Below are 21,653 nucleotides of genomic sequence, written 5' to 3'. Positions count from 1 at the left end.
TCTCTCTCTCTCTCTCTCTCTCTCTCTCAAAAATACATAAACATTGAGGGGCACCTGGGTGGCTCAGTTGGTTAAGCATCTGACTGTTGGTTTCAGCTCAGGTCATGATCTCACAGTTCGTGAGTTCCAGCCCCACATCGGGCTCTGTGCTGACAGTGGAGTGCCTGCTTGGGAATCTCTCTCCTCCTCTCTCTCTGCCCCTCCATGCCTCTTTCTCTCTTTGTCAAAATAAATGAATAAATAAACAAGAGTTTAAAAAATAAATAAACATTTTTTAAGAAGAACTCTTCAATGGGATAACCCACAAACCCCATTTAGCGCAGCGCTTGGCACTCAGGAAGAATTCAGAACCTATAAACTATTCCTATCTTTTAAAATGCTCAGGATGTGGTGCTTGCTCACGCGTACAAATACAAAGTCGATCTTCGTGAGGCCGTGGAGCCTGCCAAGGTTATTCTGTAATAGATGCTTTGACACAGAGCAAATTTATTCGTCAGGACGAGGAGCCCAAAGATGGGAAAGGGGATAACAAAAGGAACTGCAGTCCTTGGAGGCCATAATTGGTCATAATCCCTTTCATGTTGTCTGTCGCCCCTGGGGCCACCAGAAGGCAAGGCAACAATGTGCAGCTGCCACTGTGCTTTTTGCCTGCATCCAGCCGTGGCAAAACGTGGTTTCAACAGCCCCGACCCACACTCTGCCGGTGCCACCCTTTGGGCCCGGCATCTTTCCAGTGGGCCACACCCCCACTCTCCTTAAACACATATGCCAGTAAGAGACACTTACCCTGTTGTTCCATAGAGCAGAGGGGTAGAGAGAGGAGAGGAGCAATTGACAAAATGGAGAGGGAAGAACAAAGTGGGGGGTGCAGAGTGGCAGGAGGAGTGAGAAGTGAATGCGCTAAGCCATCCTCTAGATACAGACGGCTTAAAGGGGTGACCAATATTTTTAGGTTTTTTTTTTTTTACTAATTTTGAGAGAAACAGAGAGCATGAGCAGGGGAGGAGCAGAGACAGAGGGAGACAGAGAATCCCAAGCAGGCTCTGCACTGTCAGCCCAGAGCCGGACGCAGGGCTCGAACTCGTGAACCATGAGTTCATGACCTGAGTCAAGATCAAGAGCTGGATGCTTAACCGACCGAGCCACCCAGGCGCCCCAAAAGGGTGAGTGATTCCTTTTTTTTTAAATGTTTATTTATTTTTGAGAGACCCACAGAGGGAGTGAGAGAGAGCAGGAGAAGGGCAGGGAGAGAGAGGGAGAGAGAGAATCGCAAGCAGGCTCCACGCTATCAGCAAAAAGCCTGATGCAGGGCTCGATCCCACGAAATGTGAGATCATGACCAAGCCAAAATCAAGAGTTGGACTCAACTGACTGAGCCACCCAGGTGTCCCATGGGGATTGGTGGTAGCACCACACTGTGAATGTACTAAATGCCGCTGGGTTGTGTGCTTTAAAATGGTTAAGTATACGTTATATGAATTTTACCTCAATATAAAAAAACAAAAATAACAATAGGGACCCACGGCACCATAGTTCCAGACAGAAGTTTACGCAGACACGGCCCTGGACTGGGGTTCAAAGAGCTTCTCATAGGCAGTGAATGCCTATTTATGTCTCCCTTGTAACCTGTCCTCTCTGTGCTGCCCACTCACAGTGGTGGTGATGTGTATGTACGTGTGTGTGCACATGCATGCCTGTGTGTGTGCGCGCGCGTGTGTGAAAGAGAGAGAGAGAGAGATTTCTTAGAATAGTTCCTGTGATCCTTGACTGCAGGAATTTTCTTACATAGTAATGACACTTAGTCATTAAATACTTCGTCTTTATCAAGTTCCCACAAGGTGCCGGGCTTTAATCCCCACATAGAGCCCCAGAGGCCGGAATTATTGTCACACCCATATTACAGATGAGAGAATGGAAGCTCTAGAAGTTCCAGGACATGCTAAAGCTCAAAGCCAGCTGGTGAAGCCAGCTGATGGCTGTGCTTGTGGCACTGTGTTCTCTGCTTGAGGCACCAAACAGTACAAAGGACATGGCCTCCGCCCTCAAGGAAACGATAATGCCCACCGGGAGAAGATCTACTGGTGGAGATTGCAAAGGACCCTGTTAAAGAGCACTTGGCTGCTAAGTAAATCTACTCATAATCAGAAGGAGCTTAGGGGCACGTGGGCGGCTCAGTCGGTGAAGCATCTGAGTCTTGACTTCAGCTCGGGTCACGATCTCACGGTTCTTGAGTTCAGGCCTGGCATCAGGCTCCGTGCTGACAGCTTGGAGCCTGTTAGGGATTCTCTCTCTCTCCCTCTCTCTCTGCCCCTCCCTCCCTCCCTCCCTCTCTCTCTCTTTCAAAATAAACTTAAAAAAATTTTTTTGAAAAAACTAGGAGCTCAGAGAAGGGCTGATAGGAATAGTGATCACAGCAATGATAATAATTCACGTTGGCTAAGCACTTTTCACGTGCCTGGCATGTGTTGAACACGCTTGGCTTTATTTGTTTCTTACAGCAATCCTTCAAGTTACTCATTTATACCAGCTTCACTGAAGAGCTGGTGAACTGAGACTCAAAGAGGTAAAAAGCAAAGTAGCTCGTCCAAGGTTGTGCAAGTAGGACTGGACTAGACTTGAATTATTCTTTGTCTGCACATAGAAGAAACTCAATAAATACCCATCAAAGCAAGTACTCCATCTTCTACTTACTGAACACTTGCTATGCCCTCTGTCTCATTTTAAGGCTCACAACCCTATGAATTTAATACTAATATTGGCCCCATTTTTGCCCCTGAGGACCCTGAAGCTCAGAGATGTGAAGTAGCTTGTCGAAGCTCATCTAGCTATTCAGTAGCAAAACTACGAGCAAACCCAGGATCGACCAATTCCAGTGCCTTTCTCATTTGTCTTCCACACCCTTCTCTGGGGCTGGGTACTCAGTAAAGCCGCATTGACTCTTTCTGTACATCCATGTCAGTTGACCTTAGTTTGGACATAAATAAGGGAGCTAACAAATAACAAGCTAGCTTCCATTCCAATGCACGGAAAGCATGATCATAGCGTGAAGGCAGAGGGGAAAGGAGCTATCATGGGGGAAGGGAGAGAAGCGAGGCCTCGAAGCTTCTGATGGAGGCAGGGGCTGTTCTCCATCTGTTCCCATCGGGGAAGAGACATTTGGGTTCCTCTCACAGCAGAAGCAACAAACTCAAAGCATGCCACAACCAGCAGCCTGTACCTTGACACCTCGTCAGAATCATGTTGTTTTCCGCCAAAGCCTCAGCTGGGTGCCAAATGCCACCCACCAGGAGGGGCTGAACTTCTCCCTTGACCTGTATCTTGGGCCGGCTTTTCAAGAGACTGCTTCACGCCCCCCTTCCCTTTGCTGCAAGCCTTTGTTTATGCGTGTTGTATTCTATGGATCACAGAGCCAGATGACGTGGCTCACAGGGAGTTGCCACGGTCAAGAGGTCCAGATGATGGGCTGCCGATCCACGGAGTTCTGCCCACCCGCCCTACTTTATTTGGAGAATTTCTGCTGCAGTGCTGGGCCCAAAAGTATGTGGTTCCAAAATACCTGCTGCTTGACAGGTTTATGGACAGGTAATTCACTCCTAGAGCTCTCCCACTCCAAGGGTGGCCCATGAACCAGTGGCGTTGGCATCACTGGGAAATCTATTAAAGACGCAGACTATCAGGCTCCACCGCAGACTTTCTGAATCCGACACTGAGTTTAATCAGATCATCAGGAGATTTGTATGAGCATTTCAGCGGGAGAGGCACTGGATGGTACAGGACAGTGCCTCAGAAAAGCTTTCGTTGTCACCTGTATAGAGCAGGTCCCCATTCCCTCTGTTTTCCTGAATCCAATGGTTTCCAAATTGGGCTGTACGTTATTTCATCTGGGGAGCTGAGCTTTGCGTCTGTGGTTGTTGTTGGGTTTTGTCATTTTAGAATTTTTTATTCGGAAATACTCTGAAACTAACAGAGGACTTCTAAGAATAGTACAAACAAGTCTTGTCAGCAGGGTAAGCCCTCACCCAGATTCACCAAATGTTAGCATTTGCCATATTTGCTTTATTCCTCCCTCTCTACGCTTCCTTGTTTTTTTATTCCTAATTCTTCTAAGTTGCAGACATCGTGCCCTTCACCACTAAATGCTTAACGCGTGTATTTCCTAAGCACAAGGACAGTCTCTTACATAATCGTAGTGCATTTATCAAGCTCAGAAATTTTAACGCGGATACAATAATATCTAATCAACAGTCCATATTCAAATGCAGCCAATTGTCTCAATGATGTCCTTTATGGCAATTTTGTTTTCCATCTGGAGAGCTTTCAAAAAGTACCCATGCTGTGGCCCTAACCCCACACCAGTTACAACAGACCCTCTGAGGGAGGGGGCTGTACATATACACTTTTAGGCTCTCCATGAGATTCTTTTTTTTTTTAATTTTTTTTTAATGTTTATTTTTGAGAGAGACAGAGAGGGACAGAGTGTGAGCGGGGGAGGTGCAGAGAGAGAGAGAGAGAGAGAGAGAGGGAGACACAGAATCCGAAGCAGGCTCCAGGCTCTGAGCTGTAGCACAGAGCCAGACACGGGGCTCGAACTCATAAACAGCAAGACTTCTGAGCTGAAGTCGGACGCTCAACCAACTGAGCCACCCAGGCGCCCCTCTTCATGAGATTCTAATGTGCAGCTGGGGCTAAAAAAAAAACCCTGTGGTATAGGCTTTTTCTGTGAGCCCTATACGTCAGAGGGATAGGAATTCTCGGCAGCAAAGTAAGCCCTGAGAGCACTTTGTCTAGGTCGGTGTCTCCTTTAATCTGAGTTCTGACATCACTAACTGCCTATGAGGTTCCCTGTGCCTTTCCTCACTGCCTTCTCTTTAAGTTTTTATTTATTTATATTGAGAGACAGAGAGAGACAGAGAGAGAGAGAGAGAGAGAGAGAGAACAAGTAGGGGAGGGGCAGAGAGAGAGAGAGGGAGAAAGAGAATCTCAAGCAGGCTCCGCGCTGTCAGCTTGGAGCCCCATGTGGGGCTCGAACTCATGAACTGTGAAATCACGACCTGAGCCAAAATCAAGAGTCGGACACTTAACTGACTTAGCCACTCGGGCCTTCTGACACCACCTCTTTAATGGACACAAAACATTCATTTTTCCATCCTGCTATTTCCCCTACAGCTGCTCAGCACAGTCCCTCTTTCTTTATGAAAAATGAAGGCTTGAATGGTATATGCACAGCACTGCGTTCTCCGCAAAGCTTCATCTAACAAGTTGGCTACGTCACCTCGGACCGCAGAGGGGCGAGGGCGGATGGTGGGAGAACACCAGGGATACAGCCAATCAATAAAGGTGAGCACCAGATCTCCCTTTGGTCTGGCCACAAAGTTTCTCCAGGGCCGGACGATTGCTTTCCCAGAGCTAGACTGTTCTCAGATTCTCTTGGCTTGGCAGGCAGGCTGCTGAGGTGAGCAGATGTGACCATCTGGGGCAGTAGTGGACAAGAAGGTAACGTGCAGATGGGGAGCGACTGAAAAACTAAAGCTAATCCCATGAGCCAGCAGGCTTTTTGCATTTCCTCAAAGAATCTGGGTCAATCTAACTGGTCCGTTTAACTGCTTCAGTGGATCTGTTGTGTTTTCATCTGGTAGCAGACGAAGAGGAAGCCTGGCAGGTCTGAGAGGGAGGTGACCGACAGACAGTTCAGGATATTTAGCCGGCTTGCTACAAAAACAGTTTCCCCAGTGTGGAAAACAGCGAGGCCACCGTCCCTCCTGCACCCAAACATCTGTTTCACTGCCGCCAGAGAAAAGATGGCTTTATTTGAGTGGGCTCGAACAGAGGAGGCTGGGTCCACATTTCTATGTGTGGGTGAATACATTCTGGAAGAAAGGTGAAGGCAGAAAGGGGATCGTTCGGCTTCAAAGCGGCTTTGTAAATGCCTGACACATCGACTTGCTTTTAGTTTGTATTGATATTCTTTAATATTCCAGGGAACGAGCCTACTCAGATGGATTGCTTTAACAGATGCATCTTTGCAGTTAGTCAATGGCAAAATATTTGTGAGCGGTTAGTGTCTTTCCTCTTTGCAGGAGCTCAGTAATGTGCCAAATGAGATCATTCCCTTTGGCCCAGGACTCGAGAACATTTTGAAGTGTGTTCATCCTGATTAGGAACCAAAGAATTCTCTAGTTATCACCAAAGTCCAAATGGCGGGTACTTGTATTCCTAGACAACCATTAGAAAATTCCTTAATTAGGACCCCATGTGCACTCTCATTGCCATTTCTAATCGTCTTTCATCAGAGGACTCCTTGTTTTATTACAGATTTCTGTCCCTGCCAGTAAGACAGAATGTGCTTAAATTTATAAAGTATGTGTGAACTGCACAGATCTCAAATTTCCTTATGAAAAGGCCAGCTTTGGGAAATGTTTTCATAGAATATGATATTTCATATAGTTGGACTCAAGCTAACAAAGGGATTGCCTTTCATATTAAAACCATTTAAGGGGCACCTGGGTGGCTCAGTCGGTTGAGCGTCCAACTTCGGCTCAGGTCATGATCTCGCGGTCTGTGGGTTCGAGCCCCGCGTCGGGCTCTGCGCTGACAGCTCAGAGCCTGGAGACTGCTTCAGGTTCTGTGTCTCCCTCTCTCTCTGACCCTCCCCTGCTCACACTCTGTCTCTATCTCCTTCAAAAATAAATAAACATGTTAAAAAAATTTTTTTAAATAAATAAAACCATTTAAAAATTGGCTAATATTCTCTCCAACTGTTGACTTTCCTTTTCTAGTTATTTAATATGTATATTAAAATAGTATATATACATACATACGTTGTACACATCTGTACATTTTAAACATATACGTTTAATATATACATAGGTACCCGTATAGACACATATGTCAGCCTCTGTCAACCTCAACTCAGGTTTATATGTAATAGAGGAGTTCAGCCATACGCTGACTCAAATATCTCCACTCTGAACTTCAGTCTTACTCCATCCAATAGTTCCGTAACTCCCCCTCTTCCTTATCCCCCTGCTCCAATCCATCCTCCAAATACACATATCCCCTGCCTTCAGAATAAAAGCCCCCAATCCTTAGTTTGGCGTTCAGAGCCCTTGCCACAACCTGCTACCGAACATTACCTCCACTGCTCCTAGCCCTGCATCCAGTGCTCCAGGCAAACCATCTTGTTAGCTATTATATATAAAGCAAAGTAGCCACCTATGTTTTGGAGCGCTTGCTATGTGCTAGACACTGTGTTAGCTACTTCCTATCATTATCTCATTTACTCCCTCCCGCAACCCGATGATGTGTATTACTTTCATTTTCCAAGCACGGAGGAATAGACGCTGAGACGTATTCAGTAACCTGCCCAAGGTCAGGCAGCTAGTAAAAAGCCTCACTCCTGAGCATGTCCTCTTGGCTAGGCCTGTCGAAATATGTTGCATCGAATTTGTCCTGCGTGTTTGGTGCCTCTGTGTTCTTGTTCATGGAAATAGGGTGACAAGCCTCTTTTCCTCCTCCACTGTGAAGTCTTGACTTCCTAGGGCTAAGACTCATTCCTTCTCACTCACTGGCTGTAGTGCTTCCACTACTACTTTTTATTATTGTAGTCACCTGTCCACGTGTTTCCTCCTCCTATCTGCCTCCACCCTGTCTTACAGGAAGCCAAGCTCACTATCACGGTGGCCCTGTAATGCTGAAGCCAAAAGAGTGCCAGACAGGTGCATCACCAGGGATGTAGTAGATGGTGGGTGAAGGGGTAGGTAAGCTCCTTCCCAACTCGGAGGTTCTCCGACCTTGCACGGGGGTTTGTTTGCCCAAGGGCAGGGATGCACCCTCCACAGCAGCAAGCAGAGAAGCCGACGTGTCTCCCGAACTGCCGAGTTGGCCAAAATGCATTATCTCCGATGCACGTGCGGATGAATGAGTGCTGGCTCCACTCTCCCTCCCAGTCTGTGTCTGTCCATCCGTCACTGTCATGAGTGTTTAAAGGTGACACTGTTATGCAGGTGTGGCTCAAGAGCCACAGTCCTTGTCTTATGCCTTCCCTATGAAGACTACCCTTTGCAGTGTGCGAGCTGATGCTCCGGACGCATCCTGACGTCTGCAGCACTTGGCGCCTTGCCTTTCTGTCTAGACCAGTGGTTTTCATTTTTTATTATTTTTTTAATGTTTTTTTTTTTGAGGAAGAGACAGAGCACGAGCGGGGGAGGGGCAGAGAGAGAGGGAGACACAGAATCCAAAGCAGACTCCAGGCTCCGAGCTGTCAGCACAGAGACGGACGCGGGGCTCGAACCCACGTACTGTGAGATCGTGACCTGAGCCGAAGTCGGACTTAACTGACTGAGCCACCCAGGGGCCCTTTAAACAGAAAAACAGTACCTCTTACATGGGGTTGCTGTGAAGACTGACTGAGATCATGCATGCAAGGCATTTACCATAGTGCCCGGCACAGATTAAATGCTCAAGATGGTAGCTGTTGCTTCTAAAAGGAAGGTAATGGTCCCTCTATAACGCTAGACAGGTAGGGGACCAGAGAGCACTGTAGCTGTAGGCCTCCTTTCTTTATACCTCCCCAAGGGACCTAAAAACAATAGCGGTAACATCTTGCACATATGCAATGTGTCTTACACTTTGTAGAGTACTATCCACCGAGTCTTCTCACCCAGTGTTCGTAACGCTGTAAGGACAAGGCCAGCGCACCTGTGGCTTTGGTTGCCTTCACATGTTCCAGAAACTCCACTGCTGTCTAGAAGCCTGCCGTGGAGCAGGCTGGCTTTCCCTGTGTGCATTCCTGCTCCTCCACAGTTGGAAGAGAAAGCATCGTGGGCCATGGCTGCCAGCTGAGGAGCCTCCGGGGAACCCCTTTGGTACTCCGCCTGTCTTTTGCAGGCACACATCAGACTAGGGGGCTGCTTCCTGTGGGGCATCTTTGCCTGCATTCTGTTCAGTGCATACGCTCCCGGGCCCCAGACGTCCAGATGACACTAACCGAATGACTTGAGGATTTTTTTCTTTTTTTTTTTTCCTTTCTTTTTTTCTTTTTTCTTTTTTTTTTCTTTTTTTTTGAGAGAGAGAGAGAGAGAGAGCACGAGGGCTGGGGAGGGGCAGAGAGAGAGAATCTTAAACAGGCTCAGCGCGGAGCTTGACACGGGGCTCAATCCCACGACCCTGGGATCATGACCTGAGCGGAAATCAAGAGTCAGACGCTCAACCGACTGAGCCGCCCAGGCGCCCCTACTTGAGGACTTTTGATAATAAAAATCAACCAAACCAGAAAGACGTTCTGGATTTTTCATCAACCCCATGTAGCAGCCCGAGAAAAATCAGCCCACCCCTCTATGCTATCAATTATACTTCTCATTAAAGCGAAATCGTAAAGATGTCTCACGCTGTGGTATTACCACCACACTCAGCATTAACTCAATGATTGGAGTATCATTATTCAATGATTGGAGGGGAATGAAGCACGGGAGACTCAGAACCTTGTTACGGGGCTTAGTAACGATTTGGTTCCTCACCAGAAACTGGACAGGTATTCTAGACTCCAGGGACTTCACTTCCTTGCTCTTCCCTTCCCTTTGTGTTTCTGTCATCTGCGACTCTGCTGGAAACCTCTATTCAGTGTCTATTGTTTCCCTCCCCTGATCCTCCCCCTGTGGCCAGTTTCTTTCCGGTATCTTTAAGAACACAGAAGGAGGCACACTGACCTTGCTCACTCTGCTGTAGCTATACTGGGCTTCCTACTGTTCTTTAAACTGGTCAGGCCTCAGGGCCTTTGCACTTGCCCTTCCTTCTGAATGGTATGCTCCTTCTTGGGGCTCTTGCTTCCTCTCTTCTTTAAAGTCTTTATTCAAATGCCATCTTCTCAGTGAGGCCTTCCATGACCATCCCATCCCAGAACTACCCCTCTCTTCCTCCTTATCTGCCTTTCCTTCTTTATTTCTCTCCATGGCACCCACTGCCTTGTAATATATGATACAATTAACTGTTTTAGTTATTAACTCCCTCTCCCTTTCCCTCTCCCTCTCTCTCCCTCTCCCCCTCCCTCTCCCTCTCCCTCCCTCTCCCCCTCCCTCTCCCTCTCTCTCTCCCCCTCCCTCTCCCTCTCTCTCTCCCTCTCCCCCTCCCTCTCCCCCTCCCTCTCCCTCTCTCTCTCCCTCTCCCCCTCCCTCTCCCTCTCTCTCTCCCTCTCCCTCTCTCTCTCCCTCTCCCTCTCTCTCTCCCTCTCCCTCTCTCTCTCCCTCTCCCTCTCTCTCTCTCTGTCTCTCTCTCCACTTCCCTCCCAAAAGGTAAGCCCCAGGAAGGCAGGGATACTTTGAACTTTCTATTTTGAAACACTTTTATTAAATTTTGTTTTCTGGAGATGGAGTGATGATCTTTTTATTTCTTTCGTAGCTTCTATCACGAAACTGGATATTTAGAGTTTATATTTCTATAATACTTCAAAAACAAGTTCCCATGCAAGTTCTTCAATAAGAAGAATAAGTAATAGTACATAATTATTGGGTCTAATTGGCAGACAAGGAAGCTGAGATTCAGGCAGCGCAACGGACACTGTCAGTGTCCCGCCCATGTCCTTCTGGCGTTTACCATTTCTAGGCCTGCCAGCTTGCTTTCAAACTGCCTGAAATACTGTTAGACTTTACAGGAAAGTTGTAAACCTAACACAGAGAGTTGCCGTAAACCTTTCACCCAGCTTCCACTAATATTAACAACTCACATAATAATGGTAAAAGTATTGAAGCCAGGAAATTAACAGTGATACAACACTATTAACTAATCTGCAGACCTTATTCAAATGTTCCCCACTTTCTCACTAGTGTCCTTTTTCTCTGCCAGGAGCCAATCCAGGAGCTCATATTGTATTTGTTGTCGTGTTTCCTTAGCATCTTCTAATCTGTGACAGTTCCCCGGCCTTTGGCTTTCCTAACTTTGACAATTTGACAAGTGCAGGCCAATTATGTGATAGTTTCCTTCAAAGTTTGTCTGGTGCTATCTCACGGTGAGATCAAGATCATGCATCGGGCCAAACATACTGCAGAAGAGAAGTCATGGCGGCTGGGGCTGTTTAATTATTTCATCGCTCTGGTATCTCCAGTTCACTAGAACGGGGCCTAACACATAGAAGTGCTCGGGATTTGTGAAGACACAAAGGGACCAGACCACTACGAGCCCACACTCCTTTCTGGACACGGGAAAATTACGTTTTGTGGAACATCACGTATGCTGGCACCTCGTGGGGCTTTGAGGAAGGGGGAAGTAAGATGGATGAGGTAGGGTAAGGGTCCCCTGCCGCAAAACTAAACAGTGACAGGCAAAGGAACCCAAGTAGCATGTGGCCCACATGGTAGAACACTTGGACAAAATGATGGTGATTTTTTTTTTTAACTTGAAAAATACTACCCTCCCTTCCTGCTATAGACTGAACATTTGTATCCACCCCAAATTCCTGGGTTGAAACCTAATCCCCAATGTGATGGTATTTGGATGTGATGCCTTTGGAAGGTGATCCGGTCACGAAGCTGGGCCCTCATGAATGGGATCATCGCCCCTATAAAAGAGATCCCACAGAGTTTTTCCCCCCACCCCTTCTGTCATGCCACGTTACAGTGAGAAGATGACCATGTATGAACCGGGGAGAGGTCCTCACCAGACACTGAATCTGCCAGTCCGTGGATCTTGGACCTTCCAAGCCTCCACAACTGCAAAAAATAGGTTTCTGTTGTTTATAAGCCACCCAGTCTATGGTATTCTGTTATAGTAGCAGGGACTGACTAAGACGTGGCCCAGATCAAACCCATTACCCTGCATATGTAAGTTAAGTGGCTCAATCCGGAGGCTCTGGAGCCAAACTACCTGGATTCACGATCTGGCTCTGCCGCTTACCAGGTACACAGTGTGAACAAATCTCTTAACCTCTCTGTGCCTCATTTTTCTCATCCTTAAAGTGGAGATACTTTTAATATTAACACATGGGGGCTTTGTCTGAAGACTGATGTGGAGCGAATACATGTGAGGCGCTTAGAGCAGTATCTGAAATACGGTAAGCACTCAACAGGCATTATGCAAATTGCTCTACCTTCCAGAACACTATCCAATAAATCATCTCCAGGTATTCAAAGCAACGCCTTAGGGGCAGAGACTGTTACTTTCATTGACTGATAAGGAAATCGAAGCTCAGAGAATGCAAAGGATTTATCTCAGGTCTCCCAGCTCGTGAGCTGTTCCTGTCCTCCCCTACACATACAGTGTTGTCTCACCAAATGCCAGCAGTCACAGAATGAGAATCTGGGCTTCGGTTTGCCTCTGAGCATCCCATGCTTCTTGGTGCTGGGTGGTGTCTGGGACCCTGTCAACCTTCTACGATCTTACAGTACGACTGAGAGACATGGTGCTAAGATTACACACCAAGTATCCCTGGAGCAGCGGGTAGACTGACAACCACGGGCGGCTTCTACCTTGTGTCAACAAGGCTTCTGGGATGGCTGTTTGGATGGTGGAAGGCGTTTTCCTAGGGAAGTATCACTGTAGCAGGGGCAAGCACCCAAGTCAGCCTACCAGATGTACCAAAAACAGAACGCTGTCAGGGCTCCAGAGCCTTCTCCGTGGGTTTTACAGGGGCGGGGGAGGAGGAGAATGCAACGAGGCTAAAGACACAGCCAAAGGCTGGATTCTGCCAGGTCCTGGTGGCCGAGGAAGAAAGCTGGACTCAATTCGCAGTGTGATGGGAAGTCGCTGGAGGCTTTTAAGCCAAGGAATGATATTATCTGTTTCACATTTTGAAGATTTCTTTTTTTAACGTTTATTTATTTTTGAGAGACACAGAGACAGAGCAAAAACAGGGGAGGAGCAGACACAGGGAGACACAGAATCCGAAGCAGGCTCCAGGTTCTGAGCTGTCAGCACAGAGCCCGACGCGGCGCTTGAACTCACGAACCATGAGACCATGACCTGAGGTGAAGTCAGACGCTTAACCGACTGAGCCACCCCGGGCGCCCCTGTTTTCACAGTTTTAAAAGAGCACACTGATGCTGTAAGTGAGAACCACGCAGAATGTGATTCTGTAGTGAGACAGAACGACAGCTATGAGAAAATACACAAGATGTCATCCAGATCAGGTATTAGGTAGATGCTGGTTGCTGCGAACTTTCTGGACTCAAGACTAAACACAATGGTGGAGCCTCTGGGTGCAAGGTGAGGAGCTGGAAAAGGTCTGTCTCAGGCTGCTGCCAAGTAACTATGGGGGTTGCCCTGTATCCTCCTCCAAGTCCACGACGTGCACCTGCAAGCCGACCGTGTCCCCGCACGGAGCTGTGTCTGGGCATAAAGTGCGATGGCCGGGAAGGCATGGCAAAGGAAGCATCCTTTCCTCACCCTTGCGTCAATTCCCAGAGTCCCCAAGGGCTCATTCATCCAAAAGTTGGCGAGTGTCTTCTATATGCAATAGCTGGGTCACCAGCTTCTTTGTGGACTCTGTGTTCAGCGACTCTTTGGCCTGAGCTTCAGGAGGTTATCAAGTACCCCCCGGTCAGCAAGGGTGGGCTGCGATGCCAGTGTGGCACGTGTCTTACATGCGCCCCATGCCACAGACATACCACGCCCAGAGGGTAATGATGGCTCGGAGTGGCTCCTGCCGGGCGCTGCCGTCTCGTGTGGCCACGCCTATTTCTTACAGTCCCAACACCTGTCTTCTCCCTGGAACACATGACTACAGAGACATAGCGTGCCCTCTCGGCGAAGGGAGTCGTGCCACACGGAACCGTGCTTGAGTTGTCTGGCCCGGGGGTGAGCTTGGCGGGCCAGGAGTGTGGCAGGAATGACTGGAATGAAAAGCCAGGGTGCCGCTCAATTCATCTGCTGCTTTATCCTGCCGCTCAACTCTTTGATATTTACTTCCACTTAGGTCTTCATTCATTTCACCATTCAAGTACTCAGCAACATTTGTTGAGTGCCTACTCTGTGCTGGGAACCGTGTAAGGTGATGGGGATGCCCAAGACAAAGTCCCTGCCCTCAAGCAGCTTACATTCTTATCCAGGAGCCTGGGTCATTGTCATTCAAATATTATTTCTCCCATCCTCCAAATTAATTAAACCCTGTCTCAAATGCTCATCTCCAAATGTCCATCAACTGATGAATGGATAAAGATGCTTTATATACACAATGGAATACTACATGGCAATGAGAAAGAATGAAATCTGGCCTTTTGTAGCAACGTGGATGGAAATGGAGAGTGTTATGCCAAGTGAAATAACTCATACAAAGACAGATACCATATGTTTTCACTCTTCTGTGGATCCTGAGAAACTTAACAGAAGACCATGGGGGAGGGGAAGGAAGAAAAAAAAGGTTAGAGAGGGAAGGAGGCAAACCATAAGAGACTCTTAAGAACTGAGAATAAACTGAGGGTTGATGGGGGGTGGGAGGGAGGGGAAAGTGGGTGATGGGCATTGAGGAGGGCACCTGTTGGGATGAGCACTGGGTGTTGTATGGAAACCAATTTGACAATAAACTTCATATTTAAAAAAAATGCTAATCTCCCCTCAGATACTGCTACTGCCCCAGCTCTGTCCTCCTCTTAGCACAAAAACCTTGGGCGCAATTGTTTATGCTCATTGTCTCCAAGTTCCCTCCTTCCCTTCTTTCTGGAACTCCCTCTCATCACTGTTCTGACCAAGATCGCCAGTGACCTACATGTTGCAAAATCCAGTGGTTTTTTTTCTCTGTCGCCCTCATACTCAAGCTCTCGGCAGCGTCCAGCATTCAGTGGCCACTCTCTCCTCCTGGAATAACTTTCTTCTCTTGGATTCCAGGAAACCACATTCTCTTGGTTTTCTTCCTCCTGCTCAGCCTGTTTCCACTCAGTCCCCTTTGCTTCCTGCTCCTCGACTCAACCTCCAAACTTTGGAGTGTTTGAGGTCTCAAGCTTCTGGGCTTCTTTTCTTTTCTACCCTCAGCTTACCCTCTAAGTGGTTTCATCCAATCGCGTGGCTTCCAAAGTTCTATCTCCCGGCAGGACTTATAAATTCCAGGATTGTACATCTACCTACTTGACATCTCCAGTTGAAGGTCTAACAAGCACTTCAAGTTGATCAAGTTCAAAACTAAGCCCATTCTTCTGCATGCTCAAGCCAACACCATGGTGTCTTCCTTGACTGTGCACTGTGTCCCATGCCCAGCACACAGTCTGTCAGCAAGCCCTGTACACCCTAACTCTCAAAAAACATGCAGATTTTGACCATTTCTCAGGGGTTCTCATGGTGCTGCCATTTCTACCACCCTTCTCCAAGCCACCATTGTCTCTCATCCTGGTTATTGCAGCGGCCTCCTCGCTGGTTTAGCTGCCACCACCCTTTTCCTCCTTGAGCTCTCTATGGCAAGTAGAGTTAGCCTATTAAAATCTAAGTCAGATCATGCTACTCTCTACTAGAAGTCCTCCGGGGATAACCCCTCTTACCCAGAGTAAACACCAAACCTCTCGCAATGATCTCTAAGGTTCCACATTATCTGCTTCCTTCTATTACTTCTCTGAATTTATCTCTTACGCACTCTGCCCCTTGTTCTCAACTCTTCAGCCATACTGGCCCCCTTGCTGTTCCTCAAACACACCAGGTATAATCCAGCCTCAGGGCCTTTGTACTTACTCTTCTGTGCCTTGAATGCTCTATATTCAGAGAGCTACAGAGCTAGATCTCTCACTTCTTTCAGATATTTACTCAAGATTCACCTTTTTAAGCCGCTCTGTCAAAAACTTTTCTCCCTCCCCTCCAAAAAATCGTATTTCCGTTTTATGCTTTATTTTTCCTCCTTAGCACTTATCATAATCTAACACATAATTATGTCTTAGTCTGCTCAGGCTGCCATAACAAAATACCATAGACTGGGTGGCCGAAACAACAGAAATTTATTTCTCACAGTTCTAGAGGTTGGGAAGTCCAAGGTCAAGTTATCAGAAAGGTGGGTTTCATTCTCAGGTCCTTCTCTTGCCTTGCAGATGGATGCCATCTTGCTGTATGCTCACATGGCCTCTTCGTGTGTGTGTGTGTGTGCGTGTGTGCATGTCAAGGGGTGGAATGGGGAAGAGAACAACTCTCTCTGGTCTCTCTTCTTATAGGGGAATTAATCTCATCAGACCAGGGTCCTACCCTTATGAGCTCATCTAACCCTAATTACCTCTCAAAGGCCCCATCTTCAAATATTATCACATTGGAGGTTAAGTTTTCAACATATGAATTTGCAGGGGATAATACAAACATTTAGCACACAATACTATGTATATATATGTGTGTGTGTGTGTGTGTGTATACGTATACACACACATACATATGTATATACGTATCTACACACATACGTATATATGTATATACGTATACACACACATACATATGTATATACGTATCTACACACATACGTATATATGTATATACGTATACACACACATACATATGTATATACGTATCTACACACACATATATGTATATACGTATATACACACAAACATATGTATATATGTATCTACACACATATATATATATGTATACACACACATATATATATAAAGCTATATACATATGTATGTATACATAAAGCTGTATAACTATGTATATTTGCTGATCTTATTTATTGTTTGTCTTCCTCACTAGAATGGAAGTTTCATAAAGGTTAGAATTTGTGTTTTTTGTGTTTACTATTTTAATCCCTGTGTTTTGAGTGGAGCCGGGCACACAGTAGGAGCTCAATAAATACTTATCAAATGAATGAATGAAAGTAATTACACATCTTGTGATAAGTACTAAGAAGAAAATAAAAGAACTGATACATTACGATGGAGGCTGCCAACCTTGCCTCCACATTAGAATTACCAGGGGAACATTTAATAATACGGGTGACCTGGGCCTCATCTTGGGAGATTCTGATTTCCTTGGTCTAGAAGGGGCCCGGCCATTTCTTTCATATTCTCAGGGCAATTTTTTTATGTTTAATTATTTTTGAGAGAGAAAGAGAGAGAGCGCAAGCAAGGGAGGGAAGAGAGAGTGGGAGGCACAGAATCTGAAGCAGGCTCCAGGCTCCGAGGCACAGAGCCCGACGCGGGACTCGAACCCATGAACCACGAGATCATGACCTGAGCTGACGTCGGCCTAAGTCTAGGCACCCCTCTCTGGGTGATTCTTAAGGTGAGGTGAGGGACTGAGAACCAATGCAATGGAGATCAACAAGGGGGCACATGAACCAATGGGAAGCTACTTGACATAGGGTATACGTGGAAGGCCTAAATGAATGATACCATTCTGAGATGGTATCATCTAAGTTGAAACTTGAAGGACAAAAGGAAGCATGGGAAAGTTGGGGCATGGGTGGGATCCAATTCCTGGTGGCAGGCAGAAAGAGAACAAAAGCACCGAAGCAGGAATAAGCTTGGTGTATTCTCACAACAGATAGACCAATGTCGGTGATGCAGAGCAGGCAAGGGGAAGAGTGAAACGACATGAATTTGGAGATATGCAGGGGCCAGATTATGCAGGGCCTTGTTGACCTTGGAAAGACTGGACTTGAGTCTACATGAGAACTGGAGCATTGAAAGGTTTTGAGGAGGTGAATGATGTGATCTAATTTCCTATTTTCTTTTTTTTTTAAAGTTTATTTTTATTTATTTTGAGAGAGATATAGAGAGCAAGCTTGGGAGGGGCAGAGAGAGAGGGAGACAGAATACCAAGCAGGCTCTGAGTTGTCAGTGTAGAGCCCGATGCGGGGGTTCGAACTAACTAGTGGTGACATCATGACCTGAGCCAAAATCCAGAGTCAGACGCTTCACCAACTGAGCCACCCAGGTGCCCCTAACTGACTATTTTCTAAAGACTGCTCTTGCTGCTGTGTGGAGGGCGTGGGTGAAAATGCGGAAACAACCTAGAAGACTACATTGTGGTAGTCTAAAGGGAACTTGGTGGTGGCCTGGACTAGACGGGTGCCTAAGATTCTTTTCCGTCTGGAGAGCAGAAGCCCGAGAGTGCTACGCGAATCCAATCTGCTCAGATGAACACACACCCAAGGCCACTGTTTTCTGGAAAACTTGCCAAAGCTAAGATACTACACATTGGTAATTCTGTGATCAGCGGGTCAGTGGTTGGAACATGTATGCCATGACCCGCCCTAGGGGAAAGGCTCTGTTGATCAGTTAAAAGGAGAGATGCTTTGTAACCACAAAACAATACCCTGACAGAGGGGCTTAGAATAAGTGATGGCAATGTTCAGTCATGTAAATTTTTTTTTAATTTTTTTTTAACATTTATTTATTTTTGAGACAGAGACAGAGCATGAACGGGGGAGGGGCAGAGAGAGAGGGAGACACAGAATCGGAAGCAGGCTCCAGGCTCTGGGCCATCAGCCCAGAGCCTGACGCGGGGCTCGAACTCACGGACCGCAAGATCGTGACCTGAGCTGAAGTCGGACACTCAACCGACTGAGCCACCCAGGCGCCCCGAGTCATGTAAATTTTAAAGAGCCCCACTGCTAATCCTCAGCACTGGGTCTTTTATGCTTTCTGGGTAGAGGAGAAGAGAGAGGGAAGAGAGAGAAAGAGACCTTCGCTCTCGTGGGAACTTACAAATTAGAGGAAGAGATCAAGACATGATCACAAATAGAAGTAACATAAGACATAATGAGGTAAGTATCCGAGGGGAGATATAAATACAATCAATAACTGCTATCATTTATTTAGCACTCAATTTATACTGAGCCCTGAGTTGGGTGTTTTACATATATTCTCACTGAATCTTCACAACTCTGTGGAGTAGGTAATATGATCAGCCATAATGGTGATGATGATGGTGATAGCAGCTAACATGAAGTGCTTCGTATCAGCCCAGGCATTGGGTTTGGCGTTCTGAAGTATCTTATATAGGTATACCTTCATTCCACAGATGAGGATAACTAGGCCCAGCAAGGATAAGTGACCCATCCAAGATCACAGAGCCAGGCAGGTATAGCTTTGATATTCAAACACAGCATTGACTCTCAATCCCACACTCTTAAAGTGTTCTGGAAATTCAGAGTAGGTAGGAGGTACACACGTGCACGGAGGGAGACCCCATGGAGGAAGAAAGGTGTCAAGATGAGAAAGGAGGGGCTTATTGAGGTTCAGTAAGTGGTCCTACTTTCCAGAGCTGAGGGTGTCCGATGGGCAATAATGCCTCAATGGCAAGGCAGTTCTCCTTCCCCTTTTTGCTCTTAACCACCTCGCCTGTGCCAGCCAGAGGCTGAGCCTCCCTTCAAGACTGTCTGTCACTCAGCATTTGGTCTTGGGGTGCCTCAGTCCTCCGAAGGTCTCTGAGAGCGCCAACAGTTTTACCCCCACTCCAAGGGCAGACAAGATATAGATTTTCAAACTCAAACCATGACGAGTAGGGAGTTGGCAGAACCCCATTTAGTTCTTTCTTTGGTAGAAAGTAGCCTTTGGAATTTAGAACATTGACAACAAGATCCAAAAGGGACATGGCATCCAGAGGATCCAGAAACCAGCACCCAACACAACACTGAAAGCCAGCAAAGAATGCTCACCATGCAACACTCCTTATGATGGCAAAAATTTGTCAATGATGTAAATGTCCATCCATGTGGGATTGATGAGATAAATTGAGACGCGTCCCCAGAACAGAACGCTAGGTTGTCATCCAAAAGGATGAAGTCAAACTATAGGTTCTGACAAGGAAAGATGTTTCCAAAAGATTGTTAAGTGAAAAAAAGCCGGTCCCACAACATTCTCTACAGTATGACCCCAGTTCAATCACAGGTCTGTGTTCACATCTGCACAAAATCGTTAACCACAGTTATCTGGTAGGGTATTGGCACAAAGAATTACGGAGGGACTTTCATTTTTTAATTCACACACTTTGGTATGCCATTTAACTGTGCAACAAGCCAATGCTACTTTTAGAGTTGAAAAGAAACCATAATAGTTTCCATTTTACACACCCAAAGGTGCCATCAACCTTTATCCATCCCGCCTTTCATAAGGACAACGTATCTTGGATTCAGCAAAGCGTCTGAAATGATCTCCTGTAACTTTCTCGTGAATGCACTAATACAAGACAACGATGTCTTTCTTAACCAGATTATAACACAAGTAAGTCAAAGGGATCGGCAATTGATGGAAGAATTTTAACGAAAGCATAGGTGACAACCAACGAGTCTCCAAAGGCCACGAGGCTTTCCCAGTTTTATTAGTAACTTAGATGACACAGAAAATACACTTACCACGTCTGAAGACAACCTGAGGCTCGCAGGGATCTCAAATACGTTGAAGAACAGAACTGAGGTTCAAAGTGAGCTCAGATGGGCTGGAACAGTGAGCTAAAATTTAAAAAAAAAAAAAGAAAGGTAAAATTTGTAAGATAAAGTAAACATCCTCAATTAAAAGTTTAAGAGTCCATTCTGTGAGGCAGCAGCTCGCGTAGAAACAAACAAACGATTCAAAAAAGATCTGGGGGTTTCAGTTGACCCACCACGTAATCCGAGCTAACAGTTTACCGTCTCTTGCTTATTATCATTCAAGGCCTTTGGTGGGCAAAACCCATTGCTTCTAGGAGGGCCAAACGGCTGACGTAAATCAGATCCTGTCCCTCCCTGGACAAGATCCTCGGCTTTCCATCTCACCCCCCGTAAGATGGGAATCATCACAAAGGCCCACAAAGCCCTAAACCAGCGTCCCCTGTGACTTCTCTGACCTCCTATCCTATTACCCTTCTCCTTGTTCGCTCCATTCCTGCTACAGGGCTTCCCAGCTATATTTCATTTCATTTCATTTCATTTCATTTCATTTCATTTTTTTATTTTTTAAAGAGAACATGAGCGGGGGAAGGGGCAGAAGGAGAGAGAGAGAGAGAGAGAGAGAGAGAGAGAGAGAATCCTCAGAAGGCTCCACGCTCAATGCAGAGCCCAACTCTGGGCTTGGTCCCACAACCCTGGGACCATGACCTGAGCCGAAATCAAGAATTGGACGGACGCTCAACCGACTGAGCCACCCAGGCGTCCGTCCCGGCTGTTTCGTAAATGCCAGGCATGCTCCTAAATCAGGAACTTTGCTCTTCCTGTTCTCTCTGCCCGGACTGCTCTTCCCTGATATACATGCATGGCTGGCTCCCTCACCTCCTTCAGGGGTAGACGCAAAGATCAACCCCGTGAGGTCCTGCCTGCACTGGCTAGCACAGAGGAGGTGCTCAGGAAATGGTTCCCCCAATGACCACTGCGTCCCAAATCCCTGCCGTTTCCCTTCAGTCTTGGTTTTCTCAACAGGAAAAATTTCAGCTTTCAGACCTGGACCTCCAAGTAATAACAAGGACTTGTGTCTTAGTAGTACGATTTGGAGGTGCTTTCACGGTTTTATGTTTCCCAGCCTTTTGTGATGCGGTCTTATCACGTGGACGATCACCAGCCCATAGGAGGTGCAGCAGCTGGCATGTATCGTGTGCTTACCCTGTGCCAGGCGCTGTGATGAGCACTTCGCTTGGACTCATTCAGTCAGTCCTCAGGGCAGCCCTCTTCAGTTGGCACTAGGACCGTTCCCATAGGACAGCCCGGGAAAGTGAGAAACAGGGAGGTGATCTGACTTGCCCAAGGTACTGCAACTAGTATCGGGCAGGCTCCCAAGCGCCCTGACTTCCCT

At 46.8% G+C, this 21,653-nt stretch overlaps 1 protein-coding gene across 9 annotated transcripts in view; it reads right to left on the bottom strand.

Annotated features, from left to right (window-relative positions):
* Nucleotides 1-21,653, bottom strand: part of PAK3 (p21 (RAC1) activated kinase 3) — a 250,077-nt gene that overhangs the window by 185,300 nt on the left and 43,124 nt on the right. For 7 of the 9 annotated variants that reach the window (XM_045472395.1, XM_045472388.1, XM_045472394.1 and 4 more), the window contains exon 2: nucleotides 20,246-20,341. The gene's annotated coding sequence lies outside the window, so the exon portion shown is untranslated. Of the gene's footprint in view, nucleotides 1-20,245; nucleotides 20,342-21,463; nucleotides 21,652-21,653 lie in introns of all 9 variants that reach the window. The other 2 variants (XM_045472391.1, XM_045472403.1) reach the window with 1 other exon arrangement.

This window comes from Leopardus geoffroyi, chromosome X (genome assembly GCF_018350155.1).
Source record: "Leopardus geoffroyi isolate Oge1 chromosome X, O.geoffroyi_Oge1_pat1.0, whole genome shotgun sequence".
NCBI classification, from domain to species: Eukaryota; Metazoa; Chordata; class Mammalia; order Carnivora; family Felidae; genus Leopardus; species Leopardus geoffroyi.
This window is presented reverse-complemented; position numbering and strand designations above follow the sequence as displayed.